Source organism: Pseudonaja textilis, chromosome 1 (assembly GCF_049901715.1).
Source record: "Pseudonaja textilis isolate UNSWEBS1 chromosome 1, rPseTex1.2, whole genome shotgun sequence".
NCBI lineage: Eukaryota > Metazoa > Chordata > Lepidosauria > Squamata > Elapidae > Pseudonaja > Pseudonaja textilis.
This window is the reverse complement of record NC_141990.1, coordinates 231176582-231204275: the sequence shown is the minus strand read 5'-3', so window position 1 is coordinate 231204275 and position 27694 is coordinate 231176582. Positions and strand designations below refer to the sequence as shown.

The 27694-nt window shown below is 38.1% G+C and overlaps 1 long non-coding RNA gene across 2 annotated transcripts in view; it reads left to right on the top strand.

Annotated features, from left to right (window-relative positions):
* The first annotated feature begins 1566 nt into the window (after positions 1–1566).
* LOC113440197 (uncharacterized) overlaps positions 1567–27694 on the top strand; it is a 111291-nt gene continuing 85163 nt past the window's right edge. For both annotated transcript variants that reach the window (XR_015740754.1, XR_015740752.1), the window contains exon 1: positions 1567–2642. This is a non-coding gene — a long non-coding RNA (uncharacterized LOC113440197). The remainder of the gene's footprint in view (positions 2643–27694) is intronic.

Here is a 27694-nt window from a genome sequence, read left to right as displayed (position 1 = left end):
GCAGGTTGCACGGCTGCAGTGGTCGCGGCGGCGGCGGCGGCCTGGGTTGGTGTGTGGGAGACGCGCCGCGCCGAGCCGAGCTGGGCGGGCTGGCTTAAGGGAGCGCAGAGAGAACAAGAGGCTTTGCCACCGCCCTCTTCCTCTCCTCCGGCTGCAGAGAGAAAAACGGTCCCTGAAGGCTGGGATCCCGGAAGTTGGCGCGGTGGAAGGAGAGCGCGAAGCCGTACCAGGCAGCGCCTGCCAAGCGCTCTCGAAGTTCAGGCACTTCGGAGAACTCCGTGGAGAGGGAAAGTGAGGCCGGGGGGCGACTCCGGTCGCGGTCTCCCGTTTGGCGAACGGGCGCAAATATCAGAGGAAAGTCCCTTCTTGCCGAAACGGGAGAGCTTCGGCGAAGGGAATTATTTGCGTGCAGGCAACAATAAAAAAAAAAGCAGAATCAAAAGCAAAAGCAAAGCGGCGTCGTGCCCGGGTAGGAACCGAAAGTGATTCCTCCAGAACTTCGCCGAGGACCCGGAGTCGGTGGGGTTCGAGCGAGGTCACGGACAGATCCGGCTTCGCCCGGCAGGTATTCAATTAAAAAAAAAACGGGGCGGGGGAAAGCGCTTCGAGACTTTCGGCGTGGCGATTTGCTTTTAGCGCGTTTGCCCGCGGCGTGTTGAAATTTGTTGGACTGCCATCAGTCAGAAATGGTGTAGAGTCTCCTGCTTGGGCAGGGGTTGGACTAGATGACCTACGAGGTCCCTTCCAACTTTATTAATCGAAATTGCAAATGGTGGGTGATGCTTGGACGAGGAACTAGCTCTGCCTGATGGATGGAAAAGTTTATCCGGTCTGCCTTGACGCCCTCTGAACTAAGGATCGCAGAGAGAGAGAGAGAGAGAGAGAGAGAGGATCGCTCTTTGCTCCCGGAGGATGTTGGAGAACTGCTTGTTGAACTGCGGCTTTGAAAACGATAAAACACCAAGTTGGCTTATAACGTGGTAGGACGAATACCGTGGAGTATGTACTGTCTCCCCGAAGGAAATCTCTGCAGGACCAAAGATCCGAGTCATTCCGTTAAAAATCAATGGGAATTTTGTTGCCAAGTGGGAATTTTGTTGACAAGTGGGTGGATTGTTCTCCGGAGGAGATGGGACTTATTGCAACAGCCCCCCCAGTAGCATCTCTTGCCTTTCTGAAAGACTTGAGATAGTGTAGATACAATATTTTCCTAAGTATTTTCCCATGCAATTTTGTCTTGGGTGCTTACATGTATGGTATTCAGCTTTGTTTGGGTATTTTCCCAAGTCATTATAATTGTGCTTTTAAAGTTATGGCAACGTTTTGGCAGAATCTCATCTGCCATCATCAGGCTTCTGTACGAACACAACAGAACACAATATGATGATGGCAGATGAGATTCTGCCGAAACGTTGCTACAACTTAAAAAGCACAACTATAATGATGTGGGAAAATACCCGAACAAAGCTGAATACCATACACACACACACACACACACACACACACACACACACACACACACACACACATTATACATACATACATACATACATAGATACATACATACATACATACATACAGAAAGAGAGAGAGAGAGAGAGTGTGTTTATATTTTGGAGAGCTGAGGATGAATATAAAGCAGTCCTCTGCTCTCCTGTTAGACTACAGTTCCATGCTCCCCAACTCAAATCCAATGGCTATACTGTCCTGAGGAATGGGGGGGAATTGCAGATCTGGAGGCCATAGGAGAAAGTAAGGCTGTGGCCGAAAGTTCTGCTGTTTTGCGATTGCGTTACACAAGTTGGAAAGGAGAAGGAGACTGAAAAAGAAGCTGCCTTGAGATTATTTAGCATCAGGTCTGAATTTCAGGAATAATGCAGACAAGCAGTTAATAAGGACAGTGATCCTTGTGATGCATGTTTTTATTTCAGGTGCTCAGTTAGAGGGTGAGGTGGGGTGAGATGGGGTGATTGCCTCTCATTGGTACCCTAGAAGCGGAAGCCTGTTTGGTTAATTCTCCAGAAGCAGGTGAGCCACTGACTAACGCACATTGTGCTGCTATGTCCCCACTGTGCGTGTGACAGCGGCTAACCTGCTTCTCGGACATCACTGTGTCTTCTTCTGTAACTCACCTGCCCTCTAGAAGCGGCTACACCTTGGAGCTTGATGACTGCCCTTCCAACCTGAATGCCATAAGGAGAAAGGTTTCTCTTAAAGAGTTGAATGTCCAACCTTCTAACAGCTTGCACAATCATAGCTACTGTAAGAAAGCAGACTTCCACACTCAGAATGCTTTTTCCCCATTGAGCATATTGGAAAGACTCAGAATGAAATGCATTTGTTATCGTTTTAAGCAGTCTGGTTTTTTTTTTCCCCCAAGGAACTTTAGAAAAGGTCTGGATTTAGTTGGAATGACTCAGGTTCTTCCAGTGAAATGGTTTCATGATGAGATCTAAATCTGCCTAGAACGATGATAAAGTAAGTAAGGAATTGAACATCTCCTCCCTTAAACATGCACGTATAGATAGCATCTCATCCAATCAGACAGACATTGTTTTCTTGAAAACTTCCATAAAGGAGATTTTACTGAATTTAAGATCTGTCATGGCACACAGTAATGAAGAAATGCATTCCTCAAACAGGTAAGGAGACTAATCTTTGGAGCATTAATTTTCATTACATTTTTTAATATCTTCTATCTATCTGTGGAGTCTTCCTCCTTCCTAAATTTATCTCCCTCCCAGAATGAATGCTTGTTCCTTCATTTGAGGCAGATTTTTGAAGATGCTACTGAAGGCACAGTGGAATCTCCTCAAATTTTTATGAAAACTGCAGTTTTAAATCATTTATTAGCTACTTCAAAATTATGCAGAAAAGTAGCTTTACATTTTGCTGTTTAATTTTTCTTCCTTTCAGTGTCATCTGCCATAAAATGTGTCTGCTCAGACGTGCAATTTCTAGTCATCACTCCTTTTTTTCCATACAGTTTTACACACTGAAAAATGGCTTGTTTCCACACATTTTCTATTTTATACCAGAATGTTAAGAGGGATGGTTTGTAGTTTGTTTCATCCAAGCCTTGGAAAAATCCACCTTTCCCTGGGCCTCATTTTGCAGCTGCTCTTCAACCAAGGGAAAAAGACTTTATTCTGAACTGGTTAGTTTTGCTGGAAACATAAATGAATCAGAATAGAAAAGTATTTGAAGGATGACATCCAGAAAAGCTATAGGCTGGTTGGCATCTGAGATAGGCCAGTTGAGGATAGGTCAACTCGCCTCACATAAATAGGTATACGTGCAATAGATATACGTAATGGAATTTAAATGGAAATAGCATAATTTAGAAAGCCAGTTGGTGTACTGGTTAAGGCACCAGAGTAGTTGGAGGCTGTGAGTTTTACTCTTGCGTTGGTTATAAAGCCAGCTGGGTAAACATGGGCCAGTCATTCCTCTCAGCTCTAGGAAGGAAGCAATGGGAAACCACTTCTGAAAACTTGCCAAAAAACCTCAGGGAATTGTCTGTACAGTCTCTGAGAATTGGGCACAATTGAATGGAAGAAAAAAAAATACTAATATGCAACATATATTGGAGAGAAGTCTCATAAGTTATAATTGGTATTTTAATGTTAATTATACCACATTTTGGCTTAGGTTTGAGAATGGATTTACATTAGATGTGTGAATGGATTTATTTAGTCCATTGGAAATAATATAGCGTGATGACAATATTTCTTATGTAAGGGTTTTCTTTTAGGTTACAGAAACTTTTTATTCCAATTCCCTGTATGCTTCATCCAAAAATTATCAGATTTCCATGGTTTCTACCACTTTAATTTCTTCTGTTAAGCTTTTTTGTGTATTTTATAATTTAATCATTTCTTGCAACAGTCTCAACAAGTAAATAATAGAACTTCCACATTATTGAGAGGGAACTAAGTTTGAGAGAGAGAAGCAGAGACAGAGACCACCTAAGCATTCATTAATGATAAGCTAAACTGGAATCCTCATGCTAAGTTCTCAACATAATTGTCTTCCAAAGTTCCCAATACAGCAGACTGTAGTGGTTTGTTATTAAAATAATTTTATTTTACTTTCTCACAGTTTATTTATTCACAACCCTGGGACATTAAGGAAGATGATGTTGAAAATGTTAAGAAAGGAGTGTGCAGATGGAAACACATTACTCTAAACAAGTAATAATTTTTCTGGTTTCCTTGGTTAAATAAGAATCTAGTTTAAAGCTGTGCTGGCTTGTTTGTGGATATTTCCATATGTATCTGAAGAGCTTGAAAAGTAAATGATGATTTGCAGGTTGTAGAAAGTCTCATACAGAAAGTCTGATTGTAAAAAGCAGGTTCACAAAAATGTACCTTACACTAACTCAAATATTTTGCAACCTATTTATGCACTTTTTAATAAAAAAAATAATGTTTTTGCGAGTTATAGTAGATCATAATCCTCAAATTAGTGGGCCTCTGGTTTTATATTTGCTACATAGTCATCTTTAACTTACCTAGAACACTAAGCAAAGTCAGTCCATGATATATTTATTATATTGATTTATATAGCTACCAATTTCATAATTGCAGCTCTGGGAGTTGAACATTCAGAATAAACAAAACATCCAAACCAACAGAATAAAAATAATAACAATAGACAACATTGACACAATACTTTAATGTCAAATACCTTTTAATATTCAGTGCTCTTCATTGCTATCCTGAATCTCACATCTTTATGCTAATAAAAGGTTAAATGACTTTATATATATATAAATAAAATTTCATAATTTTAAGAGAGGGATGTTTCTAAATGTCTTGCTTATATCTGTACTAAGTAGCAATATTTATTTAGATTTATGTTGCATTTTTCCTTCAAGAGCTCAATGTGGCAATAGTAATAACAGTGGTAAGTGCCTACGAATCTATTGTGTGATTGTCAGCTTGTTAACTGAGATAATCAATAAATGTGAAAACTCTGGTGACGATGAGTCAAGCCCACATCAAACCCTTTCCGGATTGAATTGTAAACTCCTTAAGCAAAATAGAAAAACAAAATTATGCAATCTGAGAAGCAGATAGGAAGATGCTTTCAGTCTACAAGGAATCAGCATTGAAGGATGTTCAATTTCTTAATGTTTTTTTTTCTGCTCTTATTTTCCTTCCTTTTATTTTTCTGGAGAAGGCAGCTGAAGGATGAAGCAAAGATGAATCAAATGTTCTGGTTTCTAATGTTTTATGGAGTCTGTAAGTATACCAGCATGATCCCAGGAGACTATAAATAGCATTTTGGGCCGAGAGCACCAGAACGGCACATGTTCCTTACATAAAAATGTAAGCACAGCCTTATGTAATGCTTCTTAAAATTAGTTGGCCGGAAACTCCACCAGGAGAGAGCACTCAGTCATCCAAAACAGACAGAATCTCCTGATCCAGATCAACCAAGATTGGTTGATAATGCTAAAACCATCTGAGTAAAAAGAGTATCCTCTGAGCAGGTTGGCTGAAAAGAATCCTGTGGCCTAGTTGATATAAATTGCCCTGGCAGAGTGAGGCCTTGGTCCCAGGAAGCAGACCTGGGTTGTTGTTTTTTCTTTTTTTGCCTCTTCCATCCACTTTCTAGAATTTACCAGCTTTCCCCCTTGCCAAAGGACCAGCTTAGTGAAAAAACACATTCCTGGCCAGCAAATGATTCTGTATTTAATCTTAGCTGTCTTTTTGGAATAGAAGGGCTACTCCTGAGAGCAAACAAGATAGCTAGTCATTATGATTGAATCCTGCCATAACTTCATTTGAAGAACTTTTTCCAGGGGGGCTATTTACATTAAAATTCTGCCGCAAAAGAAGAGTGTATTCCCCTATATTGTGTGCTATATAATAAACCTGTGATGCTTCAAGATGCCACATGACTCACATTGTAATGACTAGTTTGATGCACCATAGTAAGCCAAATGATGGCTTGCTTGTTTGTTGATTAATATGATACATGAATACAACCAGAATGGTTTGTAAATCATCTTGGATGCTTTACTGTGTTACAGGAAGCTAACCATAGTTTATAGAATAAATTATGCTTTATTCTATAAACTATGGTTAAACAAAAAAAGTGGCTTAGCATTAGCTATATGCAAAATATCAACATAGGGAGCTCTAAAATATTTCTTTCTTTCTTCAAATTCCACTATTTGGGATCTAGCATTGGGGAGAAAGTTAATCTCTGAACCAATAATAATTCAGAGTGTTCTGGACAGAGCAGGCCATTCCTAGAATAATAGAATTTGCCCACCTCTGTCATGTTGAGTGAAGATTGCCTTTGCTTTTTCCACCTCTGATCTACTGCGTCCAGGGTTTCTTCCATTTTGCCTTTCATCTCAGCATGAGCTAACCCAATGTTACACTGCTTCAGTCTGTTACCAGGAACTACCCAGATTCTGTTTTCCAGGGAAACTATCACTTTGTCCTCTAGATACAAAGGGTTTTTTGTGTGTGGTCATTTTATTAAACATTACAAATGAGATGAAAACTAGACGAAAACTATTGCAATCTTTAAAAAAGACAAAAATAGAAAAATAGAAAGTGCAGAAAAAAAAATAGAAAAGATGTAGTAAAGAAAAAGAAATATTGCATATAAAGTAATTATTTCCCCCTTCATCACAAATAATTTCAATAAGTTAAATCACTTTCTCCTAAGATACTACAAGTGATTCCCCCCCCCCCATTTCACACATAGATATTTTCTATGAAGCCATAATTAAGAGGGAAATATTTTGGTCCATGAGCTGATGAAACATTACATTACTTTGATGGTGCAGGAATAAGCTACAGAATTAAATTGCTGGGGATATTGTTGCTATTCCTTTTGCCCTAGAATAGCAGACTTCTGTAACGTGGCTTTCTTACGCACCTGTGTATTTGCTGAGATTCCAAAGTTGGTTAAAATCCTGTCTTGTGAAGCTGGAGGGATGGGAATTTGGTAATGGATCATCATTTGTATATTTAACTTGCATCGCTAATAAAGAAGCAATTCCAGTGGTTGTCACCTCATTTTTTTATAGCCCTATTCCTACTCAAATGTTACTGCTTATGGAATTTTATTAATTAGTAAGGATTAGTAAGTAAAATTAGTAAGGATTTCACTAAAGCCAAGTTTTTGTTTAGTGTCTTGTCTGCACTCTCTCTTTGTATGTATATGTTTGTGCATGGCTGTCCATGTGCATATATAGGCAAATGCGGATAGGATAAACAGCAAAACCACTTTCAAACCTGGCTTGCCTCTTAGTGTCTCAATAGACATTTTGGGGTGTAAACAATTCGGACTTGCTATTGCCTTCTTCTAAGATGTTTGCTGATGTTCCTAATGTGGCTTATAGTTCTGGTATTTCTTTTTTTTTCTTTTTTTTAATAAAGTTTTATTTGGATTTTCACACATACAAAATACAAGTAAAACATCTTTTTTGAAAATAGCATGGTCCTGGGTTGAACTTCTTTATACAGACACAAAACTCAATTTCATGCTCCTTTTTGTATTCTATTCCATATCTTATACTATTTTACATTTTTTATAAAGTTTTTCCCCTCTTTTAATTTTCTCAATTTTATTTTGATTATCTCAATTCAAATCATTATATTTATACTTTTGTCTGTTCTGTTTCAATTTCATATTATCTTTTCTCATTAAACAAATTTTCTCCTGTAGTTACTAATTGGAGTATGACACCTTTATATCTTTTGATTACATCCATTCAACTCTTATTTAAACTTTAATATATACCTTGAAGGTTATGACCTTCAATATAATACATAATACATAACTTCCAATCGAATTCTGCTTGGTACATTCTTATAATACACACTATATTCTTTTTTTAAAAAAGGTTGTAAATATATGTAATTATAAACCCTCATTCCATTCCAGTTCAGTTCTATCAATAATAATAATTAAAATCTTAACATCTTTAACACTTCTTTTCAATTAAATATCATACTTCCTTAAAAACACATATAATCTCCATAATTAATTTTTCCCTTATTTCTCTTCACATATTTTATAAATCATTAAATATACCTTTTATTACATTTATTTATTGACAAGCATTCCACTGAATTATGATAGCTATTTTATCAGACATATTAATCGTACATTGTTTCATATTTTCTGAAATTATTTCTGTTTCTAATATAACCATACTATCTTATGTATCTTTGCAGAATCCCTTTTTCCATTAAATTTTCACCCATTATCTCTAAATAGGCCCTATTTCTCTATATTTTGTTTCTGTCCTTTATAACTTCTTTTCCTTTCTTTCTTCCCTCTCATCTTCTCCCTCCCCTTTTTACCCCCTTGTCTCTCTGCTTCTAATTCTCTCTTCTGCATTTCCCTCTTCTGTTGCTTTCTGATTTTATACTTATTTTTCATTCTATTTTTTTTTAGTTGTTTTTCCCAATCTTAAACTTTCCATTCTCTTTCCCCCCTTTCCTTTTTTCCCCCCATCTAAGATTATTTGTTCATTAAAGATGGCTTCTTCTTTGTCGCAATCTTCTTGTTCTGCAGGCATTTCTTGTTGTTTCTCATAATTCCAAATCTCCATTTCCAAGAACTGAAATACAAAGCCAAAAGAACCTCTCCCTTCTTGTGCATCTTCTTTGTACTTTTTAAGTTCCATTTTCAGTTCTTCTAAAAGTGGAGCCATTTTAAACAGTTTTAACAACCACCCGATTTATTTTAGTCATTCAAAACAATAACCAAGAATCCAGAAATCATCAAGTAATCCAGATAGTCCCAAGTTATATCTTCTTATTTATTTTTCGACTTTCTCTTCCTGGGGTTTTTGCTGCGATGTTTCAGTTAAGATGTATCTTTTGGAAGTCTTGTTGAGATTTTGCTGTAAGTTCTTTTTTAATTCCAGGCAGTCTCCTCCTTTCCAGATCCTGTCCTTTTATTCTTTTTCTCTCCTTTCCTGTTTTCAAAAGCTTTTAATTATCCAGAAATCTTTATTATCCCTTTAACTTTTTATTTTCAGCATTAAATGCCTATTGATGTCAAAGTGGATTTTTTTTCCAATTTCTTACTTAAGTCTCTTAGCTGTCAGTATAGGAAAAGGAGAAAATAAAACCAAATCTTTCCCCTTTTCTCTCTCCTTCGCAGCTTAAAAATCTTCTTAGGGAACAATGTTATTGTTTTTTCATAGTTTCAATTCCAGGGTACCTTATTTGTTGCTTTTGCTGTTTGACCCGGGTCAACCAAAACTTTCTCCTCTTACCTTTCTCCTGCACATTCTTTTCCGGTCGAGTTCTTCTTTGTGGTGGCCATTTCTGACCACCGCTGCAACCGCCTTCGGGAAAGGGAGTAGTGGCCAGCTGGGGAGGAGAGATGCGGCTCTCCTCAACCCTGCAGGCAGTCTCCCCCCCTCTTTACCACCTCTATGGGGTGGCTTAGCCCCGAAACCAGCCTGCTCGGGGCGCTCCAGCGGCGAGCACGGATCGAAGCCTTGCAGAGACGAAGTTTTGGTCTGTCGCTGAAGAAGCTCAAACCGGAAGCCCTTAGTTCTGGTATTTCTGAAGGCATCGTTCCAGTTGTACTAATTAACTAGGTCCACTTCTATATGGCTTCTTGAAGGCAGCCAAGATTGGCTAAATTCCAACGAAGGAAAATATTTGTAAGTTCAGAGTTGAAATGAAGGATCTTTGGTTCTCTCTGAGCTTGGTTGTTTTCTTGCGGATGTTTCATTACCTAAATTAGGTAATACCATGAGTAACTCTGCCACTTAGCTGGGTGTGGTAAGAAGTGGTTCAAAATTATTCATAGCTGGGATAGTTCTTTAAATTCTGGAAGTTTTGTGTTTGTTTTCAGACGATCTGTTTTCAAAATATTTCTGCTGACCTCTGTAATATAAACTATATATTTGTACTTCATAGATCAAATTGTTCCATTCAATTTTCATCTACTTCATACAGTGATATTTAATTTCTCATGCTGCCTTTTCCCCTTTCAATCTTAATCCAATTTGTTGGTCTACTACTGATTAGATTTTACATTGCTTTTTGAAATGAATAGTCCTTTCATTTCTACTATGCCTTGTCTAATTACTTTCATTTTTCTTTTTATTTCAGCTTCCTTTTTCATTAAATTTTGTGATATCTTTGATGACATTTTTTGTGATTTTGTACAAGTGAATTGAAGCCATTAATCCTCTTTGTTTCCTACATGTGTTTTAGAATTTACCTACCATTATCATTGTCTATATGCTGATTGGGACAGATCAGAATTGAAATTCACAACATTGAAAAGGTGCAATACAATCTATCTCTGCTCCCTCTTCTGTTTTTTCCCCACATTATTTTTAATTGTCTGGAGAAAATGTCTGATTTTACAGTTAGCTTTTCACTGCTATATATTCTTTAGACATTTCTATAATCTGCCTTCTTTAATTACAATTATAAAATTCCTAGAACCTGATTTCCTAAATTATAATGTAGAATTTCATCATATGATAGCAATCCAAAATAGTGTTGTTATTTTGCATTACAGTTAAAGGAATACTATTAAAATACTGATCTTATTAAAATGTAATAACAGGGTCGTGTAGCACTGAGGATTTGATTGCTAGAAAAAAAGCTGTGCCAGTAAGCTGGTGTTTTTGAGCCACATCCAATGGCATTTTCTAAAACTAAGTGTATACGTATGATCTTGGAAAAAGACTCTCGAAAATGGCTGCACATTCTTTGACAATCTCTTCTATATAATATTGATAACTTAAATCAGTTAAATTAAAGCAGTTGGTCAGAAAACAATTTTTATTACCACCTTGTCCTTGTATCAGACCTGCAGATCCTCTGAATGGAACTCCACTTTCTAGAAGATGATTATTGTCAATTCTTGCTGCAGCCTTTTGTCCCCGAAAAATCTACTCTATCTCCAAAGAACTAGGGCCACCTAGCATAGCAAGAATGGTACAGCAATTGCAAAAAGGGGTTAAAAATTAAGGGCCTTTCCTTTTTCCCCAAGCAGCAGCTTCAACTGGATTGGTGGGCTTTCTGTAAATGGTGGGTTTTTAAAAATTTACTTGCTTAGGTTTGTATGCCACTCCAGTCAGGAAATATGTAGCTCCAAGCATCTGACATTCCTCATTACAGTAGTCATATTAAAGAACAGTTCGGACTATTAGCCTTGATGCCAGTGTATCTATCTCCGCAGGCCATCTGTTGGGAGGTTAATGGGCTTCCCTGTGCCGTTGGTTAGCCATTGTGAGAACAGACTACTGTGGGCTAAATGGGCCAAAGGTTTTATCCAGCAGGCCACCGTTTATATTCGTGCGTATAAGAACATAAGAATCTACAACCATAAAAACATTTTTGTGGGACTGCTTATCTAAATCTAAGCCATTGGCTGCTGGAAGGGTTCAGCTTCAAATTGAGACGAGCCGATTCATTATTAACCCTTTATAAGTAGATAATTCGATCAGTGTCATAAAAATAAGGTTATCATTGAAATAAACGGGTTCCTTGGGATAATGTTGTATTGCAAAAGGCATTTTTAGAAGCTAAAAAGCCAACTGGGGAAGAATGCTTTAATAAGAACCATTTGATAACCTTTTGAAAAACTGATGCTTGTGGTTTTCCTTAGTTTTGAGGACTGCACAGTAGTGAACTAGAGCTAGCCTTTTTCTCCTCAGAAAGAGCTAAGAATGCTTCCCCTTGGCAAGGAGAAAGGAAAGCGGTAAATTCAGAGCCCCTCTTCCTTTGGATCCTCTAGCACTATTTGATGGACTTCCAAACTCTCCAGAAGAGATTTTGAAGAAGCACAGAAGACAACAGGAGGAAGGGGGATATGTTGCCAGAGGAAGGACTCTATTGCCAGTAATATTTCTTGGTTGAATCAGATTAAAGCGCTCCTGCTTTGCTAGATATTCCCCTGCCCACTGAACAGCGTATTTGGGAGTAACTGCCAGTTGCTAATACTACCAGCATGGCTTAAACCTCACAGATTTACTGTTCTTTCAAAATTCCACACCTGGGGAAGCCTGCTGATCAGTTGGCTTGCAGGTAAAGTTTGGGCCGATGGTTAAATCTAGCCATCTGTCCAAACCTTCTGCTAACTATACCAGTGCTGTGCTTGGCAGATGGTTTTTTCCCTAGCTGGAGACATTCAAACGGGGGAGGGTATCAAAGCTAGGTTGAACTACTCACATTGTTTAACACACCCTGTGCACCCAAAATCAGCACTTCCATCTTGCACACCTAGCTAGAACTGAGGCTATAGCAGAACAATAATTAGCAGCAGGGATAACAGATTTTATGTCCATATGTTATGTTGGCTGAAAACTGGGTAGGCAGTACTAACTGACATCTAAGAAAGTTGCTAATCTTGTAAAAAGCCTCCCATGCCACAATTGTCCTCTTCATTTTCCATCCAGTTCTTAGGAGCCATTTACAGTGGCCAAAAGTACCCCCTATTTTTGTTTTAATTGTTGAGAGAAAGAGCAACAAACTCTCCCCTGAAGTGAGCAGTTTTCTCTCATGACATAAATTTTTAATTAGAAACAACCCGGCAGCCCTGAAATGGGAACAGCAAGCAGCAGAAGTCAAATTAATAAAATATTCAATGACAGGAATGTATTATTGAGACAGCCTATGTGCCTAGTTTTGAAAGTTCTGTCAAAGCACATGAAGCCATAAACTGGAAGATCTTCCATCTCTTCTCTTGTAGGACCAAAATGCTGCTCAAAGAGAGCTGGCCCTTAAAGTTCAGTGAGTTTCCCAGCTGGATCGTAATCACTCATCTAATCCAACCCATAATGGCAATTGTAGTGAGAGGTCTTGGGGACATCAATTAAGGATAGGCATTTCAATCAGAGATTGGAATGTACTCTTGCTGAATCTTATCATGTCTACATAAACAGTATTGCTAGGCAATCTCAAATTGCTTGAGTTGAAAATGTTTGTTATTCTCCAAGAAGATGGTCAATTTCTCTTGACCTGCTGAAGGTACAATGTTTAAATATGCTATCTGACAAAAACAGGATGTTACACTTGGTTCTTTAGAGATCTTGAAAGTATCATCAGTCTTAGTGTATCACATTCTTGAGTGGAGTTTCCACTACATGCTAATCTGTGCTTGATTTAACCATAGCTTACTGAATAATCTACACCAGTGATTTTCAGACTTTTCTTCACCTCGGACTCCCCTTTAAATTCCTCTTGTGGCCAGGGACCCTCCAAGACTTAACTCAAGATTTAAATCATAACATTTCTTCAAGCTCTCACGGACCCTGTTACGATATTGCAGACCTCCCAGCATCCACGTATTGCAGGTTGAGAAACACTGATCTATACTACGCTAGCTGGGCTTTGTATGATATGCTAAATCATAAGCCATGGTTTGCAAACTTCAGAGCTGGCTTTATAAAACCAAACTGCTTATTTAGCATGCAATGTGGCTCCTGGTTGAGAATGAGTTCTGTACCCTAACTCTGTCTTTAATCCGAATTTGTATTTAAGTCGGAACTCATACTTACAAATGGACTGCCTATTGCTAAAATGGCAGATGTTGTTGTCTGTCTTCTAGCTGACAAAGTGCTGACATTGAGCAATGCTTTCAGGAACCACTGAGCAATGCTTTCAGCAACCTGAAAACAGGTTGCATTCATGCATGTCTTCACTTCATTGGCTGGAAGGAGACCACTGTCTGCCAAATAGGCAGCACTTTCATATCTAGGGTTTGCCCTTAACATTGGATGTTGTTAACCTAAGGACCGCTTGCACAGTACTTTGTGAACCTATTTGTGTGTTCTTCATGGAAAAAGGGGAAGGCGTATAAAGGCAACAGCTGCAAGGCAGATATGAAAAGTGTGTTTTTATGAAGGGAACGCTCCTGCAGCATCAGTCTTTTGCCATTTAGCTTAAGTGACGCTGTGACTGGTGGCAGTTTCTGCAGTTTTAGAGAGGGGTTCTCCCAGCTGTTTCTGGAGTTGAATTTGGAATTTTTTGCATGCCAAGCATGAACTCCATCACCAAATACAAATAAATGAAAAATATGTTATTCTTCCAAACAGTATGTGAAATACAGGTAGTCCTCACTTACTTATTTCATTTAGCAACTGTTCAAAGTTAACAACAGTATTTTTTTAAAAAACAGTTAATGTTGTGCAGTCATACAATTGCTATTTGTGTGCTTTACAACTGGCTTGTAGCAAACAGTCTTAATGGAGAACAGCGAAGTAAAATCAAAAGTCACAATCCTGTGATGTCTCACTTAACAATTGAAGGAGAAGTAAGCCTGTCGTGGTCATGTAATTTTCTATTTAGCAATTGCAGTGCTTAGTGATGAAGTTGCCAGTCCAGTTGTGGTTGCTTAACAAGGTCTAGTCATGCTGCCGTGAGCCTTTCTTTCGTGAAAGTGTACAGAGTATATGGATATAACCCACTAGTATAGTTAAGGACTTTTGCCCATTTAATACAGGTCCTCCACTTACTTCATTTAGTGACCATTTAAGGTTACAGCTGCACTGAAAAAAGTAACTTATGACCGTTTTTCATACTTATGACCGGAGCATCCCCATGGTCACATGATCTAAAGTCAGATGCTTGGCAACTGGCTCACATTTATGATGGTTGCAATGTCTCAGGGTCATGTAATCCGCTTTGGCAGCCTTCTGACAAGCAAAGTCAGTAGCAACCAAACTTAAAAAAAAATGCAATGATTCACTTAACAACCGTGGCAAGAAAAGCCGTCAAATGGGGGCAAACTCATTTAACAAATGTTTCACTTAGCAACATAAATTTTGGGCTCAATTGTGGTCCTAACTCGAGGACTACGTGTATTAATTTAAGCAAAATAAACAATGCAAAAAACGTTGTGAACTTGTTGACCTTCACAATGGCATGTTAAACTTTGGACTTGAATGCCCAGAACATATCCCATCTCCTCCTGCCTCTGTCAAAAAGCATGAGACCTATGGAGCATTGGAATGTATTCCTTGCCAGATTGTAGCAAGAAGGAGAAATTGTCTGAATATCACTGGAGAATGTTGGAGCTTATGGAGTTATTCTGCCCCCACCCCCACCCCCTTAAACTCAGGAAAATGTATCATGGTTTGTAAGGCACCATAAGCCAGGAGGATCAAGGGAATATAACGGAGCTGCTAGAATAACATGCTAGGATAATGTGGTTCAATACAACATAAGACACTGCTAGGAGTTGGAAAGTATTTATGGAGTGCACTTCTGCTTGTATAAATGTTGGATTTCACCCAATCCATATTTTTTACTAAAGTGGACCTACAGTAATCAATATGTAATATTTCTTCCCTGCCAGCTTCTTGCTGTCTTACATAAATGCTTCATTAACTAATATAGTGATTATTCCATAATTTAATGAAGGAAGTTATAATTCTGCTTTTATTATGTATTTTAGTATTTTTATTTAGTATGTTTTTTGTTTGATTTGATTCAGTCTAAAAATACTTTTTTAAAGTTGTATGGCTGTTTTTATGATTGATTGATACAGCTCCAAAGAGAAGAACGATTTTGTAGAAAAAGGAGGAAAAGTTACCAAATAATACATATTTATTGAGATATGGTTTCACTGTTAGGTGTCTAAGAATTGTACATCCTGCTCTTTAATAGTCGTCACAGATGATAAATAAAAAAAAATACTATGATTCATGAAAATATTTCTTCTATTCAGAGAAGGTCACTGCTAATGAAGGCAGCATCCAATCCTTCCAGCAATATATTTGGTATGGCTGGGAGAAAACAAGAGAAGAGGAAATTGCTTCCTGAAAGATGACATGATTTCAAAGCCATCCAGAGGACAAAGCATGAATTTTCTGCTTTTCTTCAACTTCAGCAGTTTTGTCTTGCCCTTTTGTTAGCTGTAGATTAGTTCTTAAATCACACCACAAGATGAGTTCAGTCATTTTTCCACAGAAAGGTACTGGACCTCACGCTAAGCTGAAATAATGTGACAATAAGTTATCTGAAAAATAAGTCTAATGGCTTACTAATGCACTGGGCTTGTTTATACATGTGGCAGAAATATAAATATTAACCCAGAAACAGGCTGCTGAACAACTATAGAAATAATCAATGAGAAGACTAGTAAATCTCTTTGACAAAAAGTAAGGCGACCTGCAAAAAATCGTTTTAACTATGGTCAGCTTTTGGTTCATATTTGGTACAGCCTCAATCTTGGAATCTGCCAAAACATGCAAAGCATTTTTCTGAAAATAAAGGAAATAGGTCATAGAACTAACCATAAGTTGAAATGTAGAATGGAAATCAGCAGCAAAAGTCAAACACCTACTTGTCATGACTTGTTGGAAAGGTAAGAAATGTATATTCAAATATTTATACATTACAGTCACTCCTTATTTATGACCACCTCGATAAATAGCATTGGCAAATAAAAAAATCATTTTCCAACCAGTGTGTGCAGTTGTAACCAAATTTCATGGGCCTGACAACAAAAGCATTCACTGAAACTGATTTAAGATCTAGTCAGTTTCAAGAAGCAGCAGGAACTAGTCTAGATTCTAATAAACAAAACTCAGCTTGTTAACTCGTAGTTAGCATTTTTGAGACAAGTGCTATGTTGATGTGTTGGAATGAAGAAGACTAGATTCCAGAGCAACAAGAGGGAGCTCAGTCCACAGATATTTTGTGTGAGAGAAAGACACTGAAGACAGCCCTTCCTCAATAGTTCTCAGAGTATATGTCTGATGCAAATGATGATGTACTTCAGTTTGGCCGAATTCTATTTATAGGCACAGGATAATAAAGAACCCAGCTTGGAACAATCACCGTGTGTCTTTCAATTTTGGGGCCTGACAGTTGCAGAGGAAAGCATTTCTGGAAGAGATAGTTTGTATAGCAGGAAATTGTGCGGTAGAGCTAGGTTGGTTGGGCTAAGGAAAAGTGACTGGCCCAAAATCATCCAGCCAGGTGCTGAAGGCTGGACTAGAATTCACACTGTCTTGGTTTCTACCGTGGTACCTTAAGCACCAGACCAAACTGGATCTCTATAGTTCCTAAAGCCATAAAACTAGGGCATTTTAGAAGAATTGAGAAATATTCAGTTTGAGAAACGTAAGTATATGAATGTAGAGATCTCTGCATTTAGCATTATCAAGTCTCTGTAACATCTTTGTTTGTTTTTGATATCTTGACTCCTGTTTATTTTTAAACTGCTCTTTTATTGAAATAATACAATTTCGAGGATGAAAAAACTACAAAACAGAAAAAAATAAAGATTGAATCAAATGAAAGGATTAACTATAGTCGGTATTTGTACCCAGAAAATATGTCATGTAAACTTAACAAAAACATTACCTTAGGTAAGAAATTGTGCCTGGATTTTAATACACTAACTATAATGTCTTAAAGAATCTTTGCAACTGTTAAATTTTCAACTCTTGCTGTCGTCCCCAATACTCAAATATCCAAGTTGGCATGGAGTTGGAAAGAACTCAGTTCCTGAATTTTGAGAAAGAAACACACACATACCCTTGGCTTTTTTGCCTCTCCCATTCCCTCCCACAAACCACAAGTACTGTAGGCAAAGGGAAAAGCATTTTATTAAGACTTTACAAAGGGAACAGAGACATGATACATTTGATATACATTTGGTATCAGAATGCAACAAATCTAATAAAAGATATTTGATTAGATGGGAGAAAAGACAGGCGCTCTTAAGATACGTTGCATCGGGTTGCATCTCTTCTTTCTACTACTTCCAGTGCTGCCCCATTGTTTGATTGATGTCCCTGAAAGGACTAGTTTTTGCACATCAAAGGAAATGGTTTTGGCTCAAAGGGAAAACATGGTTTTCCTAAACTTCAAAAGGGTGCCATGCTCAAATGCTAATATTACCATTTATTAAAATGGTAATGATGATGCCTAAAATTCCAGGTAACAAATCGCCCATTTGGTTCTCAAATTAATAACAGTGTGCTGACCCACTGTGGTGGTTAGTATGCACGTGAGTAATTAACATCTGAAATTGCATGAGATCCATAGCTGGGCCATTTCTGTAGGGCAAAACCCAGAGAGAATAGCAACAATGAATAGCACATATTGAGGGGTCACACTGAAAAAGACAATATCCCAAGCAATCACAGTCATTACCATGAACAGTAAATGTTTCATTCACCCTGATGTGTCATCCACGAACCAAGTGGGTTGTTTTTTTTTTAAAGATTTCCCTGGGGTTTTGGGGGGAGTCAGGATTGAACTATCTTAGCTAATTTTCTTTGCTGGGTAATTAAGCTTTTCATGAAACATATATCAGCTTTGATTAATGTACATGTGTGACCCCCCCCCCCAATGTTTTCCTCAGTAACTGATCTAAGACTTGCCTCTTTTGTAATACATTTTCCAGAGAAATTTCCATCCTGAAGTAGCTTACAGCTCTTTGAAGTGTCGTTAATAAAGACTTCAAAAGCAATAGATACATTTGCAACAAGGTTATTTCTATAGTAAAACCCTGTCTGCCAAAGAAGAGAGTTAAGCAAAATTGTATGATGTACCCACCAATTAGTACTAAAGAACACAAGAAAAATGGGGTGAGGGGTTGACTCAGCGCAGCTCCAACAAGTTTTATTTTGCAGGTCAGCATCTGTGATTGCATGGCGCTTGAGTTGACAAGAGAGTTGCTCTCCCAGGTTATCCCACCCCACTTGCTGCATTGAAGAAGAAAAAATTGCAAATAGAGCAAAAGTACAACAGAAATCATGTCTGCTTAAAAGAAGTCCACAAAGTTTCATAAAGTAGTTCATTGAGTAAGTTCTGAGAATTGTACAAAATCATCAGCCGTCCATTGTCAAGCCTGTGAATCCAGGAACCTTTTTCCTCCCAACAAGTACGCTATTTTGGAGTAGCCAGCAAAATCTGGGTGATCCTCCCAGGTGGGCTCGAAATCCTGCTATGGAACTTTTTAAGCCACAGGAAATCTCCCAGCTGGAATAGATGGATCAGGCACTCGGAGGAACCGATACAGGGGAATATTTGTAGCTCAGGGTTGAAATGAAGGGTCCTTGGAGCTCTCTGAGCTTGGTGGTTTTCTTGCAGACATTTCATTACCCAAGCTATTTCATTACCTTATCAGTGTTGATTTCTCAGAGGAATTGTGGTCCCTACCACCATTGCTTCCCAGAGCTCTCTGCTATGCTGCTTCTGCAAGGATAGAAACTTTGGTATCCTCCTCACCTCAACTATAGATGCATTGAGCGGGCAGAGAGCCACCTCTCCCTCTTTGTGAGTCCTCACCCTAGAAAAAGTTATTGGGATTTTCCACATAAGCCCCAGAAGCAAGCCAGACTAGAATAGCTTAGGTATCACAATATCTTGCTGAGCCAAAAGACAAAAACAAAACAAAACATGGCAGTTGGTCACCCATTAGGAACCATTCGAATAAACATCAGAGATATTGTAAGAAGCAGTCCCAGCATCTGAGAGAAATTTCTGATAGCAGCAAAGAGGAAATTTGTAACAAGTGCAAAGACTGAAGCACAATTTTTTGGAGCAAGCCTGACCAGCAAAGTGATTGCCTTTAGTAATATAAGCTAAAATGACCGGGTTAGCATGAGCAAACTGATAGCCTGAGATGGTGAAGAATCCCCTCAGTTTCCATAAGGAACCAGGACCAAAAGCATACTTAGAATCAATGAAGATATAAAAAGATTTGTCTCTGGCAGCACAAGACTGCATTTAGGCAAAAGGTTCAGGGCTCCCAAGGAAGGTCTACCTAGCAGATTTTTTTTTTTTAATGCAGTCTCCCTTGAACAGACTCCCTCAATCGCAAAAGACTTACCAGAAAAGAGTTCAAAGTCAGGAGTTTGCAAGGCCACACAAGTAAGATCTGAGATTTTCTCTACCAGGTTTATGGTCTGCAAAGAATTGTGGGTAAAGTGATCTGTAGACTTGGGAAGCAGCAGTGGCACAGTGGTTAGAATGCAGTATTGCAGGCTAATTTTGCCAACTGCCAGCAGTTCGATCCTGACCAGCCCAAGATTGACTCAACCTTCCATCCTCCAAGGTAAGTAAAATGAGGACCCAGATTGCTGACACTGTAAACCACTTAGAGAGGGCTGTAAAGCACTGTGAAGTGGTAGATGAGTGGTATTGCTATTGTGGGATTCAAAATTGTACATCACTTTAAAGCAGAGGTCTCATTCTCTTTGGCCCGCAGGCCAATTGCAGCCCGCAGGACGATATCCTGTGGCCCCCACCGTGATATGAAAGTATAATATTAGTGTATAATATAAATATAAAGTATAATATAAAGTATAATATTATGCGGCCCAGCCTCACTCAGACTCTGCCTCCAGCGGCCCCCAGGTAAATTGTGTTTGAGACCCCTGCTTTAAAGTGAAGTTTGGAGAATCTAGAAGCTTTGCTTCATCAGTGGCTAAACTCTGATCCTTAAAGGCTGGAGTTGGTCATTCTAGGGGAATGACAGAAACCTCATGAGGAACAAAATAGTCAATATATCCCAAAGCTGCTTTTTCTAAAAGGCAAACTAGACTTCCTTGTTTGTTTTTTCCCTTTGAAAACATTTTACTTTCTCCTGAAGATGCTTCTTGGCTGAGAAGCTAAATATTTTCAAAGGAAAAAAGAACATCCAGTTACTTTTGGGAAAAAATACCTTTGGGAAAACCATGACTTGGATGATTGGGAATCTCCATAAACAAAACAGTCAATGGAAAATCCATAACCAAGTCTTTAGATATTTTGAACAAGGGTAGTAGCAGCCAAGGCTCTCAAGCATCCTATTAACCACGAATGATAGGCTCTAGGGTGTCTAGTAGGCCGCAGGTCACTTTGTAGCATTCAGTGACATAAAGATTTTAGTAGTTTGCCAAAGGCTGAAATCCAAGCCTTACAGAAGCCTCAACTTCCAAGTAAGGTTCTCAATGGTGCTTGATAGAAGACAGTGGCAAATGAAAAGTAGCATTCATCTTGGCAGGGAAAAGGGCCCATAATAAATCCCAGTGACTTTAGGCTATGAAATGAAGGAGTCACACCTCTGAAGTTCTTTGGTAGGTTTCAAAAATGTAAAAGTAAAGGGCTGGCCTCAGAGTGATCCAGGAACTTCTTAAAGTTGAGAAGTAATAAAAAAATATACAGAGAATCTAAACAAAGAAGCTAATAGATAAGCGTTATGGTAAGCAAACGTTTAGGCTAACTAGGGTACTGTAGATATTAGATTCTGTCAACACCCTTCTCTCCCATCCAAATTATCCTCTTTAATCTTTGTAATTTAAAATCAGTTACCCATGGGTGCACAGCCAGTAAGGAACAAGATGCTCTGTTATCAAGTACTTATTTGTAGTTTTTATCCCCAGTTTGTGCTGAGATAAGGTTCATCTCTATTACAATGTTCAATAGGCAAGTTTTCAGCTTTTAAAGCAACTTCATAAGCAGTTCCTTCCCTTCCCACAGATTCATCTGGCACAGAGTCATCTGTTCTGCGGTTCTTGCTGGCAGCTGCTGTAATTCAGCCATAATTAGATGGAATTGGTCCTTGGCCTTAAGCTCTGGTAGTCTTTTTTTTTTTTTAAGAAAAAAACATGGCCTGGAAACGAAGTCATAGTCCTGTATGATGGTAATTCAACAGAAATTAATTTTTCAGTCTCAAAAATTCAAGGATAAGGCCATTTAAATCTGTAGAAACACTCAATGAAATCTTTGTGCAAACTCAAAGAATTAAATTTGCTGAGCATGAGACTTCAAAACAACAAGAAAATCTCAGTTATAAAATGTAGCATGTAAAGTATTGCAAAGGTCCTGAAAAAAGAGGGGGAAGGGTGTCAGCCCCCCTAAATTTTAGGTGAAGGCATTGCATTCCACACCCTCTGTCATTCCCCTCCTCCTTCATTTTCTCTGTTCTTCAGCCATGTAGCAAGCAGGCAAGAAGACAGACATGGTGAGAGACTGATGAGAGGGCTTGAACCAAGGTGAAGCTGAGGAAAAAACCCTTCAGAAATGAAGAATAGATGGCAGAGAAGCTGAACAACAGAAACCTCTTTAACTTTCTTCTTACATGCACTCAATTTACACAAATCACAGTGCACAAGATATACACAAGGACTCTTACACACCAGAATGAATAGTGGATGCAGACGTGGCCAGATCCTGCATTCACTTCCCAAACACAATTTTATTACTACAGAGATTCAGATTTTAACGGGACAGGCTTACATAATGCTTAAACTTCCTCTCTGCCAGATCTACACTGTCAAATGCTTACCAAGAGAAAATATTGACACCTTCTTTCTATCACCATTAACAGTGACAATGTAGCATCTCTCTCTCTCCACCCTTCCAAAACTCTCCACTTCCCTGCTTGTTCTTGCATACAATCTGTCAATTTGTCCTCAGCTGGAAGGAAGAGGTGCTTAATCCTGGTGTACAGGTGGGAAGGTTCATGTGAAATTGAATCAATCCATTCAACAGAGAGACAGGTAAACAAAAGCTAAAATATATTGTTCTATTATTTACTTATTAAATAAACTAAGGGCTGATTATGCTGATTGTAATGGCATGGTGGTAGTATTTGTCTAGGTACCAAACATTCTATTGGCTTGGATGGTTTCAAATTACAATCTTGCAATAATCTTAATCTTTCCAATTGGCATATTAATCTGCCCCTGAGCAATATTTAGAAGGAAAAAAATTACAAATGTCAGTGGCAAATTAATTCACACACATGTGCACATACGCACATGCAAAACCCTGCTTTATGGCTTTGAGATCTTTTTTTAAATCTTTAGCACTAAGCTGTGCATGCTTTAAAAACTTTCACATTTTGCATCATGAGTTTCAATAGTGCTCTGGCCAACGTTGTGGTTTTTTTTTTTTTGTTCCTCGTTTGATTGGTTTCCTTGTATTTCTATGAATACTCAAATAGGCTTAACTTTGGTTTGTGAAAATTGAAAGCGATTAAATGTCACCAACAAATCAAAATTTTTATGTTCACAAATCTTAGTGTTGCCAGGCTTCAGTAAAATCTATAGTATTTGATTAAAGAATTTCATATTCTAGATTGTAAATGAAGTAGGAACACATCAGCAACATCCCATGAAAATATCAAAATGACATATGTTACTATGCAAATAGCATGATTATGTAATGAGGCCATAGCATCTGAAACAAATACGCAATGGCATTTGAGTGATGTCATGTATATACTGCAGATTAAGACCCCTTCCCCCCAATTATCATAGTTTATATCATTCTTCATATGCTAATTCTGCAAGTTTGATAAAAATCTGGTAAGTGTAGGATTAATTTTTAAAACAATTAAGACCATTTGTTTTGGAAAATATAGTCAGTAGAAATAAATTAATTTCTAACTTTTCCATTTTTATATTCCTCATTTAGGACAAAGGTTTTTAATACATTATTAATTTCTCAGGATCAGAAAGAAATGGTAATTGTCCTGATAACTAAAGAATCCAATGCATGTTCAGTTAGTATCAATTGACCTTTATTTGAATACCTACTATTATTACTTATTTTAACCCCAAAAAATATCAAAATAATGTGCTTTAACTGGTCCAGGGAAGCAGAAGATGCCCTTCTAACATGATTAGGGTTAGATTGGAAAATCAGCATAATTATTTGAGACACATCTTTATTATATTTTTTGTACCTGTTTGTGCAATTAAAGGAATTGCAATGAAATTCAATTAAGTTTTAGCTGGTCTCACCCTGTTTTCTTAGCGGTCACACCTCATGACAGTAATTTTGTGGAAGTGCTGTTGACAGTGCAAATACACCCACATGCACTAACAGCTTTCCTGCTTTTGGGATACACCATCTCTGGCATTAGTGACCTCTCACCTCTTAACATGGTCAAATAATTCAGTAATTTCAGTGACTCTTGGGGCAAATGGCAGTATGGATAGTTCTCAACTTACAACCATTCATTTAAGGACCATTCAAAGTTCTAACAGCACTAAAAAAAGTGACTTTTGATTGTTTTTCACACAGTTGTTGCAGCATCCTCATGGTCACGTGATCAAAATTTGGATGCTTGGCAACTGGTTCATATTTATGACGATTGCACTGTCATGTGATCCCCTTTGGTGACCTTCTGACAAGCCAGGTCAGTGGGAAAGCCAGATTCACTTTGCAACCATTTACTAACTTAACAATTGCAGTGATTCACTTAACAATTGTGGCAAGAAAGGCTGTAAAATCCACTTAACTTATTAACAGAAGCTTTGGAACAATTGTGGTCGTAAGAGCCACCTGTAATATTTTCTGCATTTCCCCCTCCTCCCCCCCCCCACACTTTTTTTTGTGAATAAGTCTTATTCAGTAAAAGTTTGCCTGGAAGCAATGCTAGAGAAAAATGTACTCACTTTCTAAACTATTTTTAATTTTGTGTACCTCCGTCAACTCCTACCCTCAAAACGACCCTATAGAGCACTGCACCACCAGAACAACTAGACACAAGAACAGTTTTTTCCCAAACGCCATCACTCTGCTAAACAAATAATTCCCTCAACACTGTTCAACTATTTACAAAGTCTGCACTACTACTACTATTAACCTTTTCATCACTCCTTATCACCCATTCCCTTCTCACTTGTGACTGTATGACTGTAACTTTGTCACTTATATTTTTACAATCTATATTGACTGTTTCCTAGTATGATTTGATTGCTTATTGTACCCTATGGCTATTATTAAGTGTTGTACCTTATGAATCTTGATGAATGTATCTTTTCTTTTATGTACACTGAAAGCATTTGCACCAAGACAAATTCCTTGTGTGTCCAATCACACTTGGCCAATAAATAATTCTATTTGTCCTCAATGCAAAGCCAAAAAGTCCAAATATTGTCTTTTCTCATAAGGGAGTTGCTCTATCTGTTGATTAATGATGAACTTATTGAGCTATAAACTAATAATCCAGTTTATCCCCTATCTCAGACAATGGGCTGGTAAGTCCCAGCTGATAAAACTATAAACTAATCAGTTTATCCCCTATCCCAGACAATGGGCTGGTAAGTCCCAGCTGAATCACTCACTGATCATGCTGTGTAAGGGGCAGTCTGGATGAGCACTTTTTGTTTGCTTGCTCAAGCAACATGCAATGATTAGAGCTTCCTTGTTGGCAAAAATCCAGATGATACATGCAGCTCCCCTGTTTCAGTGGAATCTGCTTAATTGTTGCAAATAATGTGTGGGAAGTTAATAAAAAATAAAGCAAGGTTTGCTAAAACAGTTTTTAAAAAAATGCAAGTTGGTAAGTTTCCTGTTGTAATGATCTACTATTACATAAACACTCTTGCTCTTCTTCAATTTCTTTCAACATTTTTGGGGTTTTCGATGGAGGACATGCCTTCTTCATCTGCAAATATGCTGAACCAAGTATGAACTAGATGTTGTGATTAGCTAATTTTTTAGGTAAGTGTAGTGGCTAAAGACAGCCAACCATGGCTTAGTCAACACAACTGGTTAATAAAAATGAAAGTTTAGTGCAGCATTGACATACTGCTACCGCATCCCCCACCACTGGACTATTTTGTCCTGGTTTGTTCATAAGCGTCAATATACTTTGGGAAGCCACAACTGGCATTTTTAAGAAATACAGTATTAGCCCAAGCTGATGTTCACCAGTAAGTTGTATCAAGATATTTTGAGGTGTTTACACATTCTCCATCTTTCTTATATTTTTTAGTTTATTTCAATTTTTAAAAACAAAATGAAAATTAGCATATTGCAAACCAAAGCACCAAGTTGGACTTGCAACTATTGTTAAATGGACACACAGAGGCTGTAAGCAGCCAGCCCTTCATCTGGTGCTCTTAACTGGCCTTCTGGAAACATCCAATATGTTCGCCTAGGAGAAACTCTTGGTTGTATCCCAAAGGTGCTTTTTCAAAGGGCAAGTGGACTTTCTCTTTGAAGGTGTTTCATTTCTCATCCAAGAAGTTTCTTCAGCTTTTGGTTGTATCTTACTTCAACAAAGGGAGAGAAGTCAAGGCTAGGCAATGCTGCTGCTTCATCATCGTCATGGATTTGTGGTACTAGCCGCCCTTTAGAATTAAGGCTTGCCCCATCTGTTACAACCTTCTGGGGGCTCTTTGAAGAGCACCAGTGGCTAATGAGATCTCCCCATCTTTGATTTTTACCAATAGTACCAATCACTCTGTACTGTGGGTGTTTTGCCTGCTGATTGTTAGTTTCTCTAATCAGTAGAAGAAACAACTTTCTTTCAATGCCTCTGCATCTCATCTATACTCCAAAAGCAAAAGTGCTGGGTGGATGCAGCCTAATACTTTCTCTTCTAACATAAAATAATTTTGTGACTGGACATCCCTATTAGGGCAAACACAACGTTTGCCATAATAGGGATGTCCAGTCACAAAATTATGTAATACTCCTGTGGTGGTTTTAAGAAAATGCTAACATTTGGTTTACTAGTCTTGTTAAGGGTCATAAAAATCCATAATTTTCCTCCAGTATGTCTTTTTATGCACTTTTAAAGGTTAGAAACAAGTGTCATTAACTCAAATTAGGATTGCATTTTCTTCAGAATGCAGAGGATGTTTATAATGCAGAATTTACAATGCAGAGGATATTTATTAGTTGGCTGGAAGTGACCAGTGTGGTTTAATTGCTATAGTAGTGTGTGTGTTTTATTGCTCATGAACCCTGGATTGTTTGTCCCAGGTCGTTTCTAATGGTGGCAGGCAGGCAGGGTATAAGAGAGGATAAAAACTTGCTTCATTCTACAAAGGGTGATTGATCTTTTTGCAGAGAAACAGGCCAACTAATGATTAGATTACTTTTAAAAGGAGCCTGCAGAGATGATTAACTTCGCTTGTGAAAAAAGGCACGTAATGTGCTACACAAAGAAGAGATGGCTACTGTCACAGGACTGTACGACTGTTTACAGGGAAAAACAGTCTGTTATACTAGACTGAACCCATATGATATCTCAGTCTCTCTTAACATTATAATGTAAGTGCAACTTATTTTTATTTTTTATTTTTTTTGATTTGTCAATTGCTTACAAGATAATAGGTATAAGTATATAATAGTTATGAGTACATGAAATGGGTACATATATGAAAAATAAAAAACAATAGGACAGGGATGATAGGCACGTTGGTGTGCTTATGCACGCCCCCTACAGATCTCTTAGGAAAGGGGTGAGGTCAATAGTAGACAGTCTAAGGTTAAAGTTTTTGAGGTTTGGGGAAGAAACCACAGTCAGGTAGAGTATTCCAGACATTGACCAATCTGTTGCTGAAGTCGTATTTCCTGCAATCAAGTTTGGTGTGGTTAACCTGGAGTTTGTATCTATTGTGTGCTCTTGTGTTGTTATGGTGGATGCTGAAGTATTCATTGACAGGTAGGACATTGCAATGTATGATTTTATATACTATACTTAGATCAGACCGAAGACGGCATAATTCAAAGTTTTCTAGGTCTAGAATTTCAAGTCTGGTGGCATAAGGTATTCTACAATGAGTAGAGGAGTGGAGAACTCTTCTTGTGAAATATTTCTGGACTTTCTCAACTGTGCTAATATCAGATACGTAATGTGGGTTCCAGACTGATGAGCTGTATTCGAGTATTGGTCTAGCAAATGTTTTGTATGCTCTAGTTATTAGTGTGATATTATCAGAGAAAAAGCTACGTAGGATTAGGTTAACAACTCTTAATGCCTTTTTGGA